At 47.0% G+C, this 16,212-nt stretch overlaps 1 protein-coding gene across 6 annotated transcripts in view; it reads left to right on the forward strand.

Annotated features, from left to right (window-relative positions):
• Window positions 1–1,085: 1,085 nt before the first annotated feature.
• CGNL1 (cingulin like 1) overlaps window positions 1,086–16,212 on the forward strand; it is a 90,362-nt gene continuing 75,235 nt past the window's right edge. The window contains exons 1-3 of one of the 6 annotated variants that reach the window (XM_083475587.1): window positions 1,101–1,218; window positions 10,510–10,621; window positions 11,262–11,345. The gene's annotated coding sequence lies outside the window, so the exon portion shown is untranslated. Of the gene's footprint in view, window positions 1,219–10,509; window positions 10,622–11,261; window positions 11,346–13,166; window positions 13,689–16,212 lie in introns of those variants that run through there. The other 5 variants (XM_083475589.1, XM_083475586.1, XM_083475590.1 and 2 more) reach the window with 5 other exon arrangements.

The raw sequence follows: 16,212 nt of genomic DNA on the forward strand, positions 1-16,212 counted from the left end.
GGAGTGGGGGGCGGGGAGGAATGCCGAAAATGATTGATTGCAACAAGAAAGGAAAGTCAAACATTTAAAAAAAACATTCCACACAGAAAGTTACCAGATATAATCTCCTCTTGCAAATTAAAGGATATGGAACAATTTAAAATGAACGAAAGTCAACACATCAGTGGCTGTTAAAATAAAGGATCAACATCGGAACCGTATTATTTGGATTAAATAAGCGGATTGGAGCAGGAATTGGAGCAGTCCTAAAAAACTAAAATCAGAACATGGGAAGTCAACCAAAATGTTTAATTTGGAATCTGACAATTGGCTTCTTTAATTGAATTATGATTTGGTATTGTATTAATGTGGTCTATATTGGATTCTTATTAATGAAAAAAGAATAAAAATTATTATACAAAAAAGAAAAAAGGAAGAGGAGGCAGGCAGCTTGGCTTGGTGGGTGCTGCACCGATAGAGCACCCTGTCTGCCCACCTGCTCTAAGACCACAGAAAGGATGAGGAGGAAGTAGGGCCAGAGGGCTACCTTCCCAGACAGCTTGTGTGCCTTAGAACTTGTTTATTTTGCAAGGGTATCTGAAATTCTGCCACATTGTCAGCTCTAGATTTCGATGGGCCTTTCAGAATACACCCTCCCTCTGTGAATCTACCTCCTCACTGCAAGGGGAGCTCCTGCTGGGGTCTGGCCCCCTGGGAGATGCCCACTTATGCCAAGCCTTGGGGCATCCTCTTCCCACTGGTGATTGATTTACACCCTGTGAACCTGCCACCAGCTCTAGTATGGAGGGTTAAAGAATACCGATGATGTTTGATCTTCTCCCTGTCGCTCTCTTCAAATGACTGTTGCTTGTTATTTCACAACAGATTTTAATGTAAACAGACAAGCTCCTGATTACTAATGAGAATGACTTTGGGGGGGGGGGAGCTCAGTGGAAAGAAGTGGCTTTAAATTAAAAGAACGGTGAACTGATAACAGACACTGAAGAAGCTGGAGGGAGCCTTGAAGTCAACGGGACAGCGTAGTTCTGGAATTCTGATCCTAGCAACATAGCATCCAAAGCAATAGCTTAGAATGGAGGAGGGCAGTTCTCTGTCAATTGCAGCCTTCACAGCTGTTCTGTAGGGAATAAGGAAGACCTTTTCCTGAGCCACTGTTTGTAAAACAGCACAGGGTGTACATACCAAAAGGGGAGGGAAATCAGCATTCTACAGAATCAGGTACCAACTGTATATATTTTCAGCTGTGCTGCTAGCTTTTACTAACATCCCCACAAGCCTATAAACTGCCAGAACAAGACCACCAGGTTAAAACCTACAGGTAGCCATATTCAGCAGATCACAGGACCCCTTGCAGGATGGGGCAGCCTGCCCTAGAGCTGGCTCTGAGCTTGATGGATTCTGGAGCTGGTGATGAGGCCAGCTACTGCTCGAGCCCTTCTCCACTTGGAAATATGAGACATAATGAGGGGCTATTCTTAATACTTAACTGACTGACCAACTGCGTTGCAGGTAACTCGGTTCTTCCCTCCCTCAACATAATGCCTGTCCGCCCCCGCCCCCAATCCTGGCTACGCCCTTGTTATCCCAGGGAGGAGAGTCCTCTTGTGTCAAATAGCAGCTTTACGTTTCCGAGCACAATTCAAAGTGTTGGTCTGAATTGGTAGTGGTTAAGAGCGGTAGTCTTGTAATCTGGGGAACCGGGTTCGTGTCTCCACTCCTCCACATGCGGCTGCTGGGTGACCTTGGGCCAGTCACACTTCTCTGAAGTCTCTCAGCCCCACTCACCTCATAGAGTGTTTGTTGTGGGGGAGGAAGGGAAAGGAGATTGTGAGCCGCTTTGAGACTCCTGAGGGGGAGTGAAAGGCGGGATATCAAATCCAAACTCTTCTTCTTCTTCTTGTTATGTCACCTGTGTGGATGGAGAGCTAAAGGACTCAGACATTCCTGTGTGCTTTGACAGGCTTCTATGTCAAAAGTGAGAATCAGATTCATGTGCTAGAAGAAAAACTCCTTTTCCCTTATGGGGTATCCAAGAGCCTGTTATAGAGTCCTTATGTGGGTTCCCTATTGATAGGAGAAAATAACAGAGGCCAAACAGAGTATGGAATATTGAGAAGCAAATCGGCTAGTAAGCCTGATCTTTATTAACTGTTGCAACAGGGTCCCTACTCCCCACACGCAGGAGGGCGGGCTGAACCCAGAACAATGGTGCGCAAGCCCTGATATAGACTTTTGAAACTGCCCACCCTGTAGCCCAAGACCCCCCCCAAAAAAAGAACTTCATACATAGGGTACATCACAGAAGGAGGTGATCTACAGCAGAGGAGACCTGATAATGGTCACTGGTTACATTACCTGGGCGGTCTGGCCATTCTTTTGTGATGGTTGAATGCTTTAGTTCCTGAATTCAGGCCGAAAAGACAATGGGAAGGCTGAGCCCATTTGCCTCCCTTCCTGCAGAGGAATATCTGAGGTCAATTTGGGAGAGCCAAAATGGCTTCGGGATTGCTCTCTTGTACTATTTCAGACACGTGGTTTATATACTCATGTAGGTGTGTTTGCCTTGTGCATTTATGAACATTTATTCTATATCTGAGACCTTAGAATTCTTATAACACATGACACCAAAAAGCCAGTGCCAACACTGTGTGTGTGTGTGTGCACGCGCATGTCCTCTTTTTCCAGGACATGTCCTCTTTTTCATGGGTATGTAAAATGAGAGTCATGATGGTGATCCATAGTTAAAAGCAGAAGTTGGCAAATGTGTCCTCTTTTTTGCTCTTCAAAATATTGCAACCCTAGACTGTGTGTGTGTGTGAGAGAGAGAGAGAGAGACAAAGAGAGAAATTCCTTCTGGGACTTCCAGATCCTGTCAGCTTCTCTGCTTAACAACTGCAAAATTAATTCTGCTTTTGCTTTTGCTGTGTTCCCCTGGGAAAGCATTTATGATTGCACATTTCTCAAAGCAACAGGCAAATAGCTCCCCCGCTTTTTTTGTTTCTTCCAGCAGGCGGCTTGATAAATACCCACCTGCTTAAGCTGCTCCCCAAAGTTGCTTTGATTTCTGGCCTTCAATCGGGAGTCTCCCTTTCCTGCCAGAGTCTTTGGACTCCCCCTTACATCACTACAGAAGCCATGATGAAAGTCTGAAATCTCAATCAAAGGCTTAAGGAAATAATAATCCACTGTTGCCCTAATTCTTCCTGGCAAACATCTCAGTCTGACAAGAACTGGCATTAAACTTTTACTTATTTTTCTGGCCTAAAATGCTTTTCCTAATTAGGGGAGTGGGAGTAGGTTTCTTCATCCTTAACTCCCTGGCCTCCCCACTAGGCAGGGACAGGAAATGCCCCTTCCTGCAATGGGAACTCCTTGTGACAACTTTGCCTTTGAATTTCTTTTTGCACAGCGCTGGGTGAAGCACTTTCCCACCCACCAGGGTTGGAGGAGCCCCAAGAGCAGAACAAAAGGACGGCCATGGCTTTCCCCTCTCAGTCCTTGACTGCCAATTGAATAAAATATGGGGGGGGGGAGGGCAGGTAAGCCCCGCCCTGCATAACTAATCACATGACACGGTGCGCACACACCACTTGAATGTCAGTGCCCATCAACTGAGGGGGGAACCTGCCCCCCTCAAATATTTTATTGGTGTGATTCAATATCCCTCGGCCCCTGGGAGTTGGCTCCTATGGTTATTGACATTCATACTGTGGCAATTCCTATCTATTGTTCTGTCGGCATGTGAGTCTGTGATAGGCTTTAGAGAAGCCTTCCCCAACCGGGTGACCTCCAAGCTGATATTTGACTTCCCAGCTCCCATCAGTTCCAGGCACCCAAAAGTCAAGGAAGAATGAGAAGTCCCAGAGACTCTGCTTCCAGGGTTAATCCCTATACGTTTACTCCAAAGTAAATCTCATTATGTTCAGTGGGAGTTTCTCCAAGGTATGTGTGACCAGGAGTGCAGCTTTAGTTTCCATTAGTTTCCTTTGAATGATAGATGGCTGGATTTCTTATGTTTTCTTTATTTCAAAGTGTCTAATCAGAGTTTACTGAAAAGGGGATCAGACTGAAAAACAGGCATTGAGGTTTCCAGCAATCAATTTCGGGAGCAGTCACTTAAGGGACCCCCCCCCACACACACTTCCACTCCCTCACACAAACATACACACCGAGTCCAGAGAACTGTTTGTGTGATGTATTGGCAGTTCAAATAACATCTTACTCAACCATTATGAGTAACATTAAGCGTTTTGGGGCATCAAAGTAGGCAAAACCACTCACGATAGTATCACGCTTCTTATAATAAACTATTTCAAAAACTTGGGCAGTGAATTACCAGAGCTCCTATCACTAACTGACTTATCTGCTTCCTTGGTTCTTAAAAAAAAAGACACCCCACCTTTCCACTATAAAATGCCACTCAAGGTGATTAGCAACATCCGCTCCCTAAAAGAAATCAAAATAAAACAATTTAAAACCCAAAATAGTGTGGCAGATAACTAAAACATCAGAGTGCATAAAAAAGCACCCAGGCTAATAAAAAGCCTGCTTAAAGAAAATTTAGGTAAACTTTCAAGTTTGCTGTTTGACAGAACATGTTGCTTTGAGTGGTGAGGAAGAGTCTTCATTAAAATGCTTTGTTTCACTTGGTGCATTCTAAATACCTGGGAGATTTGCTTATATTTGTTCCTGCTCTCCCCATGGGAGCATCAGGTGACAACTCTACCATTCTATGATTCTATGACAGACTTTTCTGATTAGTAACTTTGGCCGTAGTTGGCAAGAGGCCACAGGAAGGTGAGGGGGAGCTGACAGACAAGACCTGCGGGTGGCGGCAGGATGAGGCCGAAGGGTGCAAAATTGGCTCCCAGCCCCAGCGTTCCCCGGGGGCTCCTGACTTGGTCCCAGGAATCAACTGCATGCACTCTGAAAAGGCAACATGTTTCCTTAAGGCTGTCTGCTGCCTTGCTCACGAGTCCTTCTGGCCTGACTGTGGCAGACACTTTGAAGGAACTGGCTTTGAGCTCCACACCAGACAAAGGAGCCATTCACCAGAGCCCAAACCTGCTCTCTCACACCTGCTTCATCAAACTGTAGCATTTTCAGCACTGTGGAAAACAATAAGCTCTTATCCAGCTCCACTGTGGCCTTGCTGCTAAAAATATTCTGCCTTTAAACCCTCCTTTTACTTGCTAGACAGAAACATTGGTTTTCTCACAAGATAACATTTGGGGTTTGGCAGACAAATGCAAGCGAACACAAGCCAGCTCCTGAAAAGTTCCCAGGGTATTTTTAGGAACAAAGATGGGTGGTTACATTTACCCAGTTCCAATGTAGAAGTGCAGGCGGTTCTCTAAAGAAGGAAGGACAACACCTTGGCCCTGTTGCTGCCTCTCCTGGTGAGAAAGAATCGCCCCAGTGGCTGCTGGAATATTATTCTCTGAAGAGCAACCACTGAAAAACTCCTAAAAACTGCCAGGGTTGACTCTCTGTGCATAGCAATTGGAATTAATTCCAGTTCAACTCAATGGGCTGGATTCCCCAGAAATGGGATTATTAGACTAATGTGGGCATAGCTCCAACGCAGCCTCCATCTCCCAGCTTGCCACATTATGCTCCAAACTGGAAGTGAAAGAAACAATGCTGAAATCGCAGACAACAGGCTTTCTTCCAACAGCTGTTTTGCTGTTGCAAGAAAGAGATGTCAGAGATGGGCTGGCTTCAGTCTTGCTGGGGGGACTTAATCTACCAGGCCAAGAAACTTCACATACTACAGGGATTAAATAATTCAGGGTTTTGCATTCACAAAACTGCAAAATCAGACAACATGGAAACTAAAGTTTTTGGATCGTAATCTCTTCATAAGCACAAGTGAAAACAGGATTTTATTTTATTTTTAATTGCCCCATATTAAACAGGGGTTACACAGTGGATGATGGTCCACTAAGGCAAGAGGCGCACAGCCCTCTCACATAACACGTTAGGCATTTTAAAAATATATTCTCCCCAACCCCAAAAAATCAACATCACACATTCTTTCATGTTCAAAACACATTTTATAATTCTACTTGAATTCAGAGAAGCTCTGCAAACATTTCTGTCAATGTGGTCTCTGTAACACTTAAACTATCCTAATCCTAAATTATAGATATGGCTAATAATAATAATAATAATAATAATAATAATAATAATAATAATAATAATTTATTTATACCCCGCCCATCTGGCTGAGTTTCCCCAGCCACTCTGGGCGGCTTCAAGTGTTAAAAACAATACAGCATTAAATGTTAAAAACTTCCCTGAACAGGGGCCTTCAGATGTCTTTTAAAGAGAAGATAGACCCTCCCATATGTCTCTGGGCAGTTATTGTGAAGATAAAAAGACCGTAAAACCCTCCAGCTAACTTAAAATGCTTTTACAAAAGTAGCAATGGTGCAGATGATAGTTCAGATGAGAATTCAGTGCGCACAGCTTGGGTGTGCATAACAGGAACATGGGTTGCATCCTGCCTACACACCCTGCCCAAGCAAGCTTGTCCTAGCAAACAGCCATACATTGGATTTGCCAAGGACACCTGCATAAAGTCTGCTGTTTGTAGACCTGAATATCCTTGGTTGTGTCTCAGATTCTTTTTTCTTTGATTTTTAGGTTAGGCTTCTTTCATGATTTCAAACCTGGCTTCCCTCCCCAATTCAAAACTGGGTCATGAGTATTACCTCTCTTCTAAGGAACTTAAGGTAGTATTCATGGTCTCCTTTCCCCTTGTTATTATCCTGTGTCTGAGAGACCGTGAGAGGCCCAAGGTCAACCATAAGCTTCATGGCTGATTGTAACCCTGCTCTCCCAGGTCCTCCACTTAAAAACTCTCCAGCTTATTCCAGTGAATAAGAAAAGTGAATACGTTGGGGAAAGGGAATAATCTTTTCCCATGTCTGGATATTTAGGACCCCTTCTAACAGTTCTGTGTGGCCCTTTTAACACTAACCAATTCAGGCTGCAATCCTGTACATATCTATCAGGGAGCAATCCCCATGGAATTCAGTGGGGCTTACTTCTGAATAAAGTACAGATTATTTGGCTTGTGTTCACACTGGAAATGGTGGCAGCAGGGACCCCCAAACGGCAACTGTCCAATGGAAGAGGGTAGGGAGAAAACAGAAGCAGGGGGGGGGGGCACACAATTTTTATCCCAGTACAGAAACAACTCTGATAGCAGGGGGCCCTTCTGAACCAAAGTACGACACTTTTAAATTTAGCTGGGTGCTAGCTATTTGCAAAATTGTATTTGTTAAATGCCCACAGTAGCTTTCCAGAGGAGGAGGAGGAGGAGGAGGAGGAGGAGAAAACCAAACTTGGCCACATGCCCGTGACCTCCTAGCAACCCCACTGGGTCTCGTGGGCACCAGCTGCCATTGCATTACGTATGTAATTTTCCCTGGCTTTATGTTGGCGCTGATTAATGCCTTGAATTTGAGAAAGGGATTAAAAATGGACTTTCCCACCAGATGGCAGTGTTGCATCACTTCACTGCTGTACAACCCCAAAAACTGACAAAGTTTGAGGTCTGGCCATGCTAATTGCCATGAGGTCATCATAGAACAGGGGTCAGCAACCTTTTCCAGCCGTGGGCCAGTCCACCGTCCCTCAGACCATGTGGTGGGCTGGACTGTATTTTGTGGGGGGAAATGAACGAATTCCTCTGCCCCAGAAATAACCCAGAGATGCATTTTAAATAAAAGCACACATTCTACTCATGTAAAAACACGCTGATTCCCGGACCGTCTGCGGGCCGGATTTAGGTGGTGATTGGGTTGGATCCAGCCCAACCTTAGGTTGCCTACCCCTGTCATAGAATCATAGAATTGTAGAGTTGGAAGGGACCACGAGGGTCATTATTCTAGTCCACTCCCCCCCCCCCCGCTATGCAGTAATATTTTTGCCCAATGTGGGGCTCAAACTCACCACTCTGAGATTGAGAATCTCATGCTCTTACTGACTGATCAGCATAGAAGCTTTTTGAAAGAGGCACATTTTCTCTTCAAGAGAGACAGGTCCGTTGGGAAGTTCTTTCTCCACTAACTGTAGTTGTGTTGAAAATCCCAGAGATATCAGGAATTCAGCAAAGTGTTGTCTGCACATTTCAAGGTGCACATTTCAGTGTGCAAAGCATTTAGCACTTTTTTTATCATCTCTCAGCTATGTTCAGGGGTGCCAACTTGAATAAAATATTGGAGGGCCCAGGTAAGCCCCACCCCACATAACTGATCACATGGCACAGCACAGCACACAGCAGCACAGTAATACCCATAAACTTGGGGGTGGTCCCCTCAAATATTTTATTGGGGGGGTGAAGGGACCTTGGCCCCTAGGAACTGGCTCTTATAGCTGTGTTAGCCTACTCCAGGAAAAAGATCATCACCACACAGAGATCTAATGATATACAGTGCATATTTTGCCTGAGACTTAGCAGCATCAGTAAACATGTTGGTCTCTGAGCTGCCACAAGACACTTGGTTTTCCCCATCAGTCCTTATTACCTGGGCCAGCCCTGCACCAACCTGCTGCACCCCAGAAGCTTTGGACTCTGGACCGTTGTGCTAACTGGGGCTGATTGGAGTTGATAGCCAAAATATCTGGAGGGCACCAGGTTGGCAAAGGATGGCCTAGACTCTTCTGTTACTACTGCCTGTCAAGTCAAGGATAAAGAATCGATATAAATATAAGAATATAAGGATAGAGAATCGATATAAATAAGTGTGCATGCTATATATGACAAGATAACAGTCTGCTATTAAGAAGAAATCAATGCCTAATTTGAAAGGGTGGCTGAAACAGGCTAACAATTTGGCCATCTGCTGCAAAACATTTAAATTGCAGCTTTCTATTGCCATTCCTCTTTTGACTCAGCTCTGTGAACCCACTGGGGCAGAACACAGCAAAAGATACTTCAGAGCTCTTGTGAAAGCCACATATTTGCAAAAAAACACAACCTCCTGTAAACAGCATTTGCAACAGGAACATTTATCTATGTGATAATGGAAGAAATACTCATTTTGTATTATTACTCAGGTAATCCACTCATTTAGCAAAACAAACAAAAAATATGTGGTGATGACAATAGTAATAGTTGTTAATGTTCCACAGGAAGGGCAGAGCCATGAACTTCTGGGACAGTTTCAATAGGAAGACAGTGAATGGGGGGAAAGAGGAACTATCAGAGGCATTGATAGGACAGACTGGAACAAGATAATCTGTGTTGCACAAAGGCCTTGACCAGGGAATTGGGCAACCAACTCCACCTGCTATGGGGGCCACACTGTGCCCTTCCGATTCTGAAACAGCAGTTCTTTCTCTTCCCCAAATTGCATGGAGATAATCTGCTTTTTGAAACTCAAGAGAACTTTGTGGTCTTTGGAACACCATGTTGGGTTTGGAAAGTGTGATTTGGAGGATGTCTGCCTCAGCCCTTTGACCATCTTGCCCAACTGGAAGACTGTCTTCTGAATGAGAAACTCTGCCAGTTGGGAAGCAATTAAACCATTTCCGTTACAAGGTTAATTACAGGCTCAGGGGATAATAATAGCTTATTTTCTTTCCTAACTCTACAGCTGAACGTGACTCAAGGAACCAGACCAAAAGGTGTGGCTCAAATTCCATTTCACTGGGTGGCCCCAGCTTGGCCAGCGATGTATGTGTCTTAGCAGGGCTGTCCCATCCAGGGCAAATCACGCTCCCCACTTGCCTTCATAAGCCTAGAAAGGGAGAGGATGGAGAACCTAATGGGGGGAGGCAGCAGGGCCCCACTTTTCTCTCTCACTCTCTCTCTCTTCCTCTCTCTCTCTCTCTCTCTCTCTCTCTCTCTCTCTCACACACACACACACACACCACCTGTGTGTCTCAGCCTCAGTTGCTCACCTGGGAAACTACATCACTATGCAATTATACCAACTTTGGTCATTAGGTAGACTGAGGTGGAAAGGGATACCCAATTAATTTTTTAAGATGACTGCAATGAGTGTTAACCATACTACTTATTGTTTATATGACTTTTTATGTTTCAAGCACTACAATTGTATTGTAGTCAGCTCTGTAAGACACGCCAGGATTGTTGTTGGGGGTGGTGGTGCTGCGGAAACTGAGTAGTGGTAGCTTTCCTAAGATGACCATTGACCCAATGCTCCATTTGGAGGATGCTTGTATTTACCAAAAATCTCCTCCTGAATGAGTTCCCTTGGCATTTGAAAATTTCTGCTCCAAATTTCATTGCGTGTGGATGCTGGACGGACCTCCTCTGGGCTCAGGGCCTTGTCTGTTCCAGGCAGTCCATATGCTCTGGAACGTCCACCTAGGGGGAGTCCCGGCTGCCTCTTCCTTGTGTTCTTAAAGTCTTTGGAAATTGCTGATTAAGATCTTTAACCAGCTGCAGCCTGCTGGGTTGTTGTTTTTGATCACACTGCTGCTTCACTGCTCAGTAGCTTGGTTTTAATGTTTGGTATCATTTTGTTGAAGGTTTTGTTAGCTGCCTGTTCCAGTGTGTGAGCAGCTGTGGAATTTGATGAGCAGTGGTAGCAGAGCTTTTTTCCTGAAAGTACTCTAGGGTACGCAGTACCAGCACTGAGTGGTACGTGAATTTTTTTTTAATTAAAATGTAAAATAACCCCATCTCACATGATTACATGTTAGGGTGAAAACCACATCCTTCTGTGCTGTATATATCCCACTGCACAGTCAACTTGCCTGATCTCTGTGTGTTTCTGTGGCAGACTTGCACAGACTGCACCATGGGTAGGCAAACTAAGGCCCGGGGGCCGGATCCGGCCCAATTGCCACCTCAGTCCAGCTCACGGATGGTCCGGGAATCAGCGTGTTTTTACATGAGTAGAGTATGTCCTTTTATTTAAAATGCATCTCTGGGTTATTTGTGGAGCATAGGAATTCGTTCAATTCCCCCCACCCCCCAAAAAATAGCCCTGCCTCCCACAAGGTCTGAGGGACAGCGAACTGGCCCCCTGCTGAAAAAGTCTGCTGACCCCTGGACTACACCAAACCTATAGCTCCCCACTCCTCCATTTCTGCCACCTGAGGCAGGCAGCCAAGGCAGGAGGATGGCTAAGCCCTCCTGGCAGCTCCATTTGGCGCTTGCCACCTTGTGAAGACCAGTCAGGGCGGCACGTTGGGAGGCAGAGAGATGCAGCCAAAAAGGGCGCCCTCCACCTACAAGTTCCAACTTGCCCCTTTGCATCTCCCCTTTGTTTCTGCAGGAGACCTTCGCAGTGGGTCATGTCCCACCTTGACGCAGGGCGGGCATGTTGCCGTTTTGGATTTTCCACACTCCTGGACTGAAGGTTTGTTCTCAGGGGGATCACAGAGTGCCCATTTTGTGTAAGCTTGCTTCCAGCCAACAACTGAATTTTATGAATTAGGACCCTGGGGTTCTCTCTGATTTTCTGTGGGATGTAGTAGTAAACCTTACACACAATTTAATCCAAGTAATTTAGGAAATTAAAATTTTGGGAAGGAGGCTGAAAGGGGAAGGAGATCGTCACTGGAACCCCCCTCCCCACAACGCTGAGAGGGAGCAGCTAAACTTCCTCCATCTTCATGCTTCTCCTTGTTCATTTCATTTCCTCTTGGGTCTCACCAGGTTAGTGGTTGCATTCATGCCACCTTGAGATTTGTCTGATTATTGTTCTCATCTGACTCCATTTATAACTTATTTTTGGCCCGTCTTATTGATATTTGGGTAGAATAATAAACTGTTTCGTGGCAGTGATGTCCCTGTGCATCTGATTAAGAATGAACACAAAGGGCCTTGCAAAATGCAGGCTATAAGAACCAGAAGACAAGCTTTATTTCAGACAGCAAATGTGACTCAGGCACCCAACAGACCCCTCCAGATCAGGAAAGCTGCATTTCGTGGAGTGGTTGGGAGAAGAGCAGAGGATGTGGGGTGAAGCTGAATCCTTTATTTGCCCACTATTTCCTTGCTGCAAATTGTTCCCGCTGGAATTGGCATTTTGATACACAGAGGTGTAAAATCCAAAATGGCAGGTCCCCAATTGACAGGGGGCGTGGCTGACCAGAAATTGAACTGCCCTGAGACCCAAGAGGAAGCCCAAGGAGATCCATTCATTTACGATTACAGTTTTAATTTTATATTTATATCTTTATCCTCCAATTGGACATGGGCTGTAGCTCAGTGCTAATGCATCTAATGTATGCATTTTAGTGTCTTCCAAAACAGCTCCAACACAGAACGCCTGAGGGTCATGCAACCCTGATGGGGCCAGGCTCGGGTTCTTAGGCAAGGTCGCCCATCAGCATTTCCTTGGGTTTCGCCCCACCTCATTCATAGCCTTCATTGTTGTAAAGGCTTTTCTTCTAATCCTCTTTTTACGCCTAAGGGAGACTCCTTGCTTGCCCTGCTTCCCTGCTTCTTCTTGACTCTTGATTTGTTTCCTGAGGCTCGCGGGACTTGCGTCTGTCACTCTCCAGCCAGGACACTCCTCTGCAATTCTGGGAACAACTTGGGCGACTTACATATATTCTAGGATCGCAGTGTTGGCTATCCAGACCATCTGGAACCTCGCGGCTTCGTTTTAGCGAGAGGAGGCAGGCCGCCTTCTGCGAGGGACAACCCCCCCCCTTTAGAATCGGATTCAGTTAAAGCAGAAGGAATCTTTGCCCGTTCTCCCATCGCGGGAGGGAGGCAGGTTATCCCTCCCCCATCTTCAGGTGGGCTGTTGATTGATTGGGAATATTGCTCCCTCGCCCCCTTTGAGGGTTTCAAAGCCCATCAAAGGACGGCTTACAAATCAGGCATCGGGCCATTAAAAACGGAGAGCAGAGAGTGGGCTAGGAGCCTTGGATTTTTATAGTACTAAAATCAGCCTCGCCCTTTGGGCATTGGGGAGGCTTCGCCTGCAGTCTCGAGATTCCGTGAGGACAGATTCGGCCCCCCTGGAAGGAGCCGCCAAGCTCTTCGCTGCTGTACCCGCCCTAGACATAGGTTTCAAAAATCGAAGATTGGGAAGGGGACGAAGCTGGTAAGAGACCCGGGAAGAAACTCTCTTCCTCCACTTTGCCTTGGCTTGGGCAAGCGCCATCTCCCCTCCAGAAGGAAGCGGGGGTCCCGGGCGCCTCCTGCCTCCCCCCGGCGTCCTGTTGGCTCCCTCGGCGGGCGGGCGCTCTGCCCATGCTCGCGGAGCCTCTTTCTCAGCGGCGCGGGGCTTCCTTCTCTGGATGTGGTTTCGGGCGCCCGCGAGCATGTGCAGAGGGCCGCGGAGAGCGCGGGCGGGCGGCCTTTCCCCTGCGCGACTCCGCCTCCGCCCGGGTCCCTCCCCCGAGGGCCGGGAGGAGGCGGGCAGTCGCGCTCGGCCGTGCCTGGCTCAGAGGACCAGCCTCCCTCGACGGGGCGCTCGCGGGGAGGAAGGAGCGCGGCGCCGGCGCTGTCGCCGACTGGACGGCCCGCCGGGATCGCGCAGGGGGGGATCGGCGCTCTGCACGTGCTCCGGGGCCGGACTTCCCGCACCGCTTTCTGAAGTCCGGGCGACGCAGCCTCCTCCGCGAAGGGCTCGGCGCCGTCGGAAGAGCCCTGCGCGGCCCCGAAGCTTGCGCGGCGCCCCTTGCAGCTTCCCGGGAGGAAGAGGAGGGTCTCTGGACCCCTGGAGGGGAGCTGCCCTGTCCAGGTGAGGGCGCGGGAATCCCGCATAGCCAGGGCATAGTGGAGGGACCGATCCGCCGGGAGGCTCTGTCTTTCACAGTTCCCATTCGTTTAAAGGGGAGTCTCCCCTCGGGGTTTCCATCTCCGCTTTGAGTCCCGCTTGGATTTTCCACCTGCGGTACCAACATCTTGGCCGAGGCCTGCCCTGCCCCCAGACTAAAACTTCCCAGCATCCAGATACCACTCGGACACTTTCTTGCAGGATCATTCCCCAGCTGGCCTCTCCCCCTCCTCTTTTGCCTTGTCAGAATAAATGCCACTTTAGGATTTCACTGCCTACCAGCAGGAAGGGCAGAATTACTACATGTTTAAAATTATGAGGCATGGCAGCTAAATAAATTAGGGTAGGTCAGCCTCCAGATGTTGCTGGACTTCAACTCCCACCTGCCCCAGCTAGCACAATCAAAGGAGTCCAGCAACATCTGGTCGCTCCCCCTCCCCCAAGTTGGGGAAGGCTGGAATAGAGTGGTGAGGCAGTGATGGTCCCCAGCTTGGATGACTTTCAAAGGGGTTTAGGCAGATTTGTTGAGGGCAAGGCTATCAGCAGCTGCTGGCCCAGGCGGCTTTGTTGCCCCTCTGTTAGTAATGCCAGTTACCAGGATCCACAAGTGGGAAGAGTTGCTGTTGCCCTCGTGGCCTGTTGGGCGCTTCCCTGTTGGCCACTGTGAGAGCAGAACGCTGCACTAGATGGCCTGATCCAGCAGACTCTTCTTACATTCCTACTGTGCTCTGAGGGTCAGACTGTCTCCCAAAATCCACAAGGATCAGGCCTTGTGGCAACGCTGCTTTCCTTCAGAGGTCCTCAAGTGCCTCCCAACGAAAGGGTGCTGTTTGTTGGTTGGTTTGTTTGTTTTTATTGATTTTTCATTTTCTACATGAATGGATGCTGCTTGGACATCTCACCATTGGGCAAAGGCAACTCTGTGAGTGGGGAATCATGTTCTTGCGCCCATTAGGCTGTTCTGCTTCTCTGACATTTGTCTGTTACGGCCCATGGATTCATGGGCTTCTGGAACCCAGGAGCAGCAGGAGGCCGGTGACACTGGAGGAGGAAAAGGAGGAGAGAAGCTTAGGGTGGGTTAGGATCCTGTACTGTGCAAGAAGGGCTTCTCTCTTCCACACTCTTTAGTGAATTCACTGGACACAATCATCTTTCATTATTTGCCCTTCCCTTTATTTTTTTCTTCTTCTATCTTATTTTCTAGTCCTTGGAACCTCTGTAGTTTGTCCTTAGCAATCAGGATACTTCTTTCCTTGCGGTGGGTTCATCTGAGATCAGATAGTCCCTAGAAGTTAATTTCTGCAAATGCTACTACTGCACAATAAATGTGGGTGGATGTGAAAACTTTGCAAAGAGGCTTAGGCATGACTCCCGCTGTGCAGGAGCAAAAGACCAGGCACTCATTAAGAATTCCCTGTACAGTAAAATAGTATACTGCACCTCTCTGCTGAGAAGTAAGTCTCCTTGTGTTTAATGGGGCAGCCTAAGCTTTGTTTTTGGGTTGGCACTGAGGGGAAGAATTTTCGTGCCTTTAACATAAATTCAGCTGGCTAAACCTTTTCTAGTAACAAAATACAGTGATGGGGAAAGCTCCACCATGACTCCACTGTCTAATTTTGTGTTATGCTTGGCTGCCCTATGGCAACCATGTTGTGTTATGCCATGCACCAATGACAGCCATTTTATGACTGGCGCCCACAGCACATTCTCAAAATTTGAAATGTGCCCACTGGTCCAAAACCCTGATCTGCTTGGAGACATGTGGAGCAGCATCAGCTGACGCTTGGTTTGCTACAGTCAGTGATATTTTTCCCAATAGTCCCATTCTTCTTTTCTATTTTTTAAAATTCTTTTTGGAGTCTCTCGCTCCCCTCAGACCATTGAAAGGTTTGTCCTCTATAAAGAGGCATTTCCTCTGATGGCATGTCTGCTCCTGTGGCCATTTGTAGAGCCAGGGATGATAAAACAGTGTGCTGGTTCTAGGGTGGTTGATGTGTCACAGAGAACTTCAATTTTTGTACAATGTCTGTTGATGTCATCTGGGATAAGCAGAGAGGTAGACAGTTTAATGATGGGCCACACATCTGTAGCTGGTAGGGAAGGTAAAATTAAGTTTCTTAAACAACTTTGGGAGCTCTCAGACAGTCACTATTTTGGGGTGGGATTCAATTGAATATTGCCAAATACAGGCACTATTAAATTTGGAGTTTTTGCACAACAAGCTCTATTCTCTCCCAAATCTGACTTCTTACAATAAGGATAACGATACACTGGAAAGTTTGGGGTAACATTTTCTTGGCACTACATTGTCAAACTTCCTCTCAAACAAATCAGAATAAACGCTCAATAAATACCCACAAACTTTGTGCAAAGAAGTTGCCTGGAAGCGACCTTCCTGTTAAGTGTGATGCTTAAGCGCTGTTCCAGGAGAGAAGGAGACAAGAGGGGTGAGCATCCCATTGTTGACTGACAGCAGAGGGAGGGAGAC

Source organism: Podarcis liolepis (assembly GCF_965112155.1).
Source record: "Podarcis liolepis genome assembly, chromosome: 14".
In the NCBI taxonomy this organism is placed as follows: Eukaryota; Metazoa; Chordata; class Lepidosauria; order Squamata; family Lacertidae; genus Podarcis; species Podarcis liolepis.